The following is a 6555-nucleotide window of genomic DNA, read 5'->3' as shown; positions in this document are numbered from 1 at the left end:
TACTTTTGTTTTTGCACATGCTGTCTTCCCCCCCGCCCCCGTGACTCAGTGGTTAGTTACAGGAGTGTGAGATCCCAGCTCAAATCCCAGTGCTTCGACTCATCGCTGTGACGCGGAGCTACACTTCCCGACGTCTCCAAGGCGAAGTTATCTCAGTTAGAAAATGAGAATAACAATACAGTGTTGTTTTGAGGGTTAAATGAGATACAGCGAATAACTGTCCAGTACAGACTAGACTCATTGTCTGCAGAGTTTAACATTTAATGAATGGTAGCTATTGTTATAATCATTGTCACAAGATAGAAAGTAACCAAGGAAGGAAGTGATAGTAATTTATTTCTCTGTTCTGACAGGATCGGTGTGTTTGGCTAATGGAATACGAAGATATGTAAAAGTAAGAAGTGCAAGCCAAAATAATATGCAATTTAATATTTAAAATTATTATATCCACGTGTGAGATAATGAGCCTTTTCACACAATTTGGCTAAGATATAAACTCATAAATTTTCTGGCAGTTAGGCAATATGTATCAAGAGTATTAAAAATTTAAATTTTCACATCCTTTAGCCCAGCAATCCCACTCTTTGGAATTTATCCTAAACCTAATGAGAACGCTAAAAAGATTTATGTACAAAGTGTGTTCATTTAACTTAAATGTCCAAAAAAAAAGGGACATTGATTAAATCATCTTCTAAGTCCCTTTTTAAAGCCCATGTCTTCCAATGGGACATTGATTCAATTGTTTCAACCCCTCTTATTTAGCTCATGTCTTCCAAAGATGGGGGGAAAGGTGGTCATTCTCCACCACCATTGTCTGAAATTTCAAAATAAGTAGCTTGGCTAAAGCAAATCAGAATCCTGGGAACCTCCGTCTCAAGTGGAAAAAAAGGAGACATAAAACAATATTTTGTATACATTTTCAAAGGGTTCACAGATTTCCTTGAAGTCTGTCCACGAACACCAGATTAAAAGCCCTGGCTGTAAAGTAGCTAAGGATTAATGTGGCAGGAAAATGGATTATAAGACCCAATTAGATAAAAATGGCTGTATTTAGGCCTCAGTCATTACAACAATGGTGTTATATTTGCTAGCCATTATTTCTCCTCTTTTTCAAAAATGGCTTTGGGAAAGAATAATTATGAATTAGAGATACACAGGCAGGGTTCAATTGTGGTATATGAATATTAGGTGACTCCACATTTCTTTTCAGAAAACCCTGAACAGATTCATTCCCTTCTTATAGTTTTTCTATTTCCTCTGTTAAAGAAGTATTATCATTGTTTAAATTGCAGTTTAACATTTAAAGGAGTGAGTTTTAATTTTTATTTATGAAATGGGGCATAGCTTGGACACCTTTGATTCTGGCTTTAGGGGTTCTTCAAAGTTGCCTCAGTGGCCACCACGGTGAGGAGGGGTGGGAAAGTGTCTAACTAGAGTCAGTCTTTTATGGAATGTCATTTAAAAAATTCTAGTGCCCTAATCATATAAGTGATCTTCTAAATATAATACAAGAAATTTAAACTCTGAGCAAATTAATAAACATCAAACTAATTGAAATTTTACAGTTTAAGTCTTAAGGGAGCACCTATATAGAGAGAGCTCATCGCTTCCACACCTAGTGTCCCCCAAGCTCAAAGTAATGTTTTTAAAAATCTAGTTAGAGCCTGTAATTAAATAAATCTGTTCTTTCTCATTACATATTCAATCTGAGATAGGAATTGGAAGTAGATGAGAAACTGAAGATAACTGAGTGGAAAAAACAAGTGTAATGAAAATTAAAGTTTTGAGTTAGCACAAAAATCTCAGTAGGCATTAAGATGAGAAGTAAATGGTACTCTTTTTTCCCTTAAGCTAAAACTTTTTAACTATATGCAATCAAAAAATCCTAGGAACTCTATTGGTGTTTTGTGTTATTGTAGGGCAGTGTTGTCTAAAAGAACATATCCTAGTCACACGTGGCTGTTGAGCACTTGAAATGTGGCCACTCTGAATTAGATTGTGCAAATTTTTGACTTCATATAAAAACAAAACTATCTCTAATTTTTTATCTTGATTATATGTTGAAATAATAACACTTTGGACATATTGAGTTATTAAAATTAATTTCACCCATTTCTTTTTAGTTTTTCTAACATAGCTACTAGAAAATCAATCTTAGGGGGCTGACCCTGTCGCCGAGTGGTTAAGTTCTCCAGCTCCCACTTCGGTGGCCCAGGGTTTCGACAGTTTGGATCCTGGGCGTGGACATGGCACTGCTCATCAGACCATGTTGAGGTGGCGTCCCACAGGCCACACCTAGAAGGACCCACAACTAAAATCTACAAATATGTACTGGGGGGATTTGGGGAGAAAAAGTGAAAAAAAAAAAGCAAAAAAAAAAAAAGAAAGTCAATCTTAAAAATATTTATTTCTTCATATTGCTTAAAATGTGAGGTAGATAGATAAATCAACAAAAACAATGAAATATGATAAGGTATACAAATGATAGAAGTATGCATAGAAGAATGCTTTCTAACTGGGGCTAAAAGATTGGTGCATATTCCCTTGAGAGGGTGAGGAATGTATAGGAGGTTTTTTTTTTTTATTTCTTTGACGTTTTATTGGAATATAATTGGCATACCATTAACTTTACATGTTTAAAGTGTACAATTTGAGAAGTTTGAACATAATATACTTGGAAAACCATAACCATAATCAAAATAATGAACTCAGAAAAATTGCCTCGTGTCCCTTTGTAACCCCACTCTTGCTACTCCTCCACTATTATACTTTCTGTCATTGTATATTAGCTTGCATCTTCTAGAATTTTACCTTAGTGGACTGAAACATTATGTACTCTTCTTTGTCTGGATTTTGTCATTCAATCTACTTATTTTGAGATTCATCCAACTTGTTGCAAGTACTGATACTCCATCCCTTATTATTGCTGAGGACTATTCCCTTATAAAGATATGCCACAATTTCTTTGTCAGTTCAACTGTTGATGAATATTTGGGTTAAAATTTCAACTTTCTGGCTGTTACAGGCAAAATTGCTGTGAACATTCATGTACAAGTCTTTCCAAGAAATGTTGTTTGCATCTTTGGAGTATATTCCTAGGAATAGAATGGCTATGCTAAGTATATGTTTAAAGTTTTAAGAAACTGCTAAACTATTTTCCAAAGTGGCTGTATCATTTTACATTCCCACTAGCAGTGTTTGGAGTTTCTGTTGATCCTCACTTTTGGTAATACTTGGTATGGTTATTCTTTTTAATTTTACCCATCGTAATAGGTGAGTAGTAGTTTCTTATGGTTTTAATTTGCATTTCCCTAATGGTTGTTGATGTTTAATATCTTTTTAAGCACTTATTTTACAAAATACCTGACTGGTGCTCCTCAAAACTGTGAAAGTCTTCGAAAACTGTGGAAATCTGAAACTCACAGCTAAGGGGGCCCTAAGGAGACAAGACAACTAAATGTAATGTTGCATCCTAGATCAGATGCTGAAGCAGAAAAAGTACCTCAGGTAAACACTAAGGGAATCAGAATAAAGTATGGACAATGTATCAATACCGGTTCATTAATTGTAACAAATGCACCATGCTTATGTAGTCTGTTAATAACTGGGGAAACTGGGTATAGGGTACATGGGAATACTCTGAACTGTCTTCTTACTAACTTAGGGTAGGAAAAGATTCATTAAACAGGACTCAAAAAATACTAACTACAAAAGGAAAATATTAATGTATCGGTTGGTCTTTATCAAAATTAAGAATTTCTGCTTATCAAACACACCATAAATAGGCAAGTTACAGACTGGGAAAATATAATGCAGCTATCTGATAAAAGACATGTTCAGAATATGTAGAAACTTTTACAGATCAACAGTGAAAAGAGAAACAATCCAATTAAAAAATATACGGAAGACATGGCAGACACCTGCAAAAGAATATATAGGAATAGACGATTAGAAAATGAAAAGGAATGAACATCATTAGTTATTAGAAAATATAAATTAAAAATACAACGATACACCATTCCCATCCACTGGAAGGGCTAAAATGAAAACCAAAAGCAAAATAAAAAACTTCACAATACCAAATGTGTCAATATTGGTTTGTTCCTTGGAACAAAGTTACCATACTAATGTAAGCTGTTAATATTGTGGAAACTGGGATATGTAGGAACTCTGTTGATGAGCATGTGGAGCAACTAAAGTGCTCTTAAGTTGGTAGAGGGAATGTGAAAATAAATTCTTTGGTGAACTACATGGCAGTTTCTTATAAAGTTAAACCCACATCTGTCCTATGACCTGGCTACCTACGTGGACATCAAACATATGCCTACAAAAAGAATTGTACAGGAATATTCATGGCGCTTTATTTTTACTAGACCAAAACTTGAAGAAAAAACTCGACAAATATCCATCAACAGGGTAAACCAAATGATGTAAATTTGTACATTCATATAACAGAATACTACTCAGCAATAAAAAGGAGCAAACTGCTGATACAAGCAACATGGATGAATCTCAAGGATATTTTGTAGTACAAAAGAATCTAGATACAAAAATAATGCATACAGTGTGATTCCATTTACATGAATTCCAAGGAAAGGCAAAACTAATGTATGGGTACAGAAATTAGAAAGTGGTTGCCTCAAGTAGAGGTAGAAATGGACAGGAAAAGAGGCATGAAGGAACTTTCTGGGGTTATATAAATGTTCTTTATCTTATTTTTGATGATAGTTAAAGGGTTGCATGCAACTGCCCAAACTCATTGAACTGAACAGTTAAGATCTTCATTTTATTATACGTAAATTATACTTCAATAAAAAATAAAAAATTCATACTTAATAAAAAGTATTGGGTGAACTTTTCTTTTCACATGACATCGTCTTTCAGACTGAAGGTTCCTATTTGTCTTGGCTTTTCATTACTGAGGCTCACTACTTCATACTTTTTTCTCTAAAACAATAAGGTCATAAATCCAATTCATTAGTTTGGGGCCCTATTTGTTGTTGGTATTCTATAATTCCCTTTAATATTCAGAGTTGGGCTCTAACTTCCTATTGCATAAAAGGTTTGCCTTTGTCTGGCCTGTGTTGACCAGGCTTTGCTTTGTTTTCTTATCTCTGTTGCCCAAACTGTTTTCATGGATTTTGAACTTATTGCCTCTTCTGACCTTTAGTATCTACTTGAACTTTAAAGTCCATTCTTGTGTCTGTGTATCTTTCTCATTCATTGCAATATCTCCACAATGCTGCTCCTGTCAACGAAAATAATCCATAACCAATCTATAAATGAAAATTTGGGTGAGTTTATTCTGAGCTGAAATCTGAGGACCATGGCCCGGGGCCTTTCTTCCCGAAGGAAGAAAGGGCACCAAAGAAGTGAGGTATACAGAGTGGTTATATACCCCCAAACAGAACGTTTTACATATGATTGAAATGTCCCTCCCACAATAGTCACAAGATTGCCCTGTCAGCACAGCGCTTGATGGACACAGCAGGTAGTGGGTCTGCTATCTTGGTGGGCATAGCAGGAGGCAAGTCTATTGTCTCGAGCTGGGCAGTCATAGGTGAGCGCAGCAATCAGTTTCTAGCCTAAGGAAAGATGCTTAGTCCTTAAGGAGATGCCAACGTTGGGAGGGGGAGGGAAGTTTCACCTTTATCTCAAGGGCCTTTGTTCTTGCCATAGGGAATATCTAAAGCAGATATACAATGCATGCTCAACAGCCTTGGTCAGCCCCTTTTGGAAACACAAGGTCAGGCCGAATTAGGTTTACACAAAATGGCTTCCTCATATACTCCAATATATCCTATCACTTGCCATTTTTATTTGTCATTCCATAAAATAGAAGAATGATATGTTGGCTTTGAAATAAATGTTAGTATTGCACACTATAAAGTTGAAATAAATTACATTCATGAAAAGTAAATTAAAGTAATGAGGGTGAGTAATAAGCAGGAATTGATGCCTTGACTCTGTATTTGAATAGATGCATTTTTCTCCTATACATCTGGTCTGATCCAATCATAAATAATTTGGATGAAGCTTTTAAATTCAATACATATAGTAAGTGTCATGAAAATCATTGTATATTTTATATCTTAAATTCTTTCACATTTACTATTAGTTGTTTTCTGATTTATTTTTAAGATCTTGTTAGAGACTGAGAAAATAGGCGTATGTGGATACCCAGAATTTTGAAACAGATGATAGATACAGATTGAATCCTACAAACCAAGAAGCACAATTGACAGTAGCTTTAAAGAGCTGCTATCAGATGATAATAGCAACATGCCATTTGCACTTTAATCTGGAGAAGGAGTTAGAGAATGTTGTCAGATAGTAGAAAAAAGAAAGGAGGGTTGTGTCCTGCAGAGCTGGCTGATTAATTCCACACAAGTGTGCCCTTTTTTTGGGTCACATTTGTTGCAGCTTTTAACCCCTCAGCGTCTGACCCAGGGCATGTGGGTTTGAGTGTTTGCTAGAATGGCTGTTTAACAGGATAACTGATACCTTCTGCAAGGGAATCCAAGTGCAAACACTGCCAGGACTCTGCAGAGTCCT

Source organism: Equus quagga, chromosome 8 (genome assembly GCF_021613505.1).
Source record: "Equus quagga isolate Etosha38 chromosome 8, UCLA_HA_Equagga_1.0, whole genome shotgun sequence".
NCBI lineage: Eukaryota > Metazoa > Chordata > Mammalia > Perissodactyla > Equidae > Equus > Equus quagga.
Note: the sequence above shows the minus strand (reverse complement) of the source record.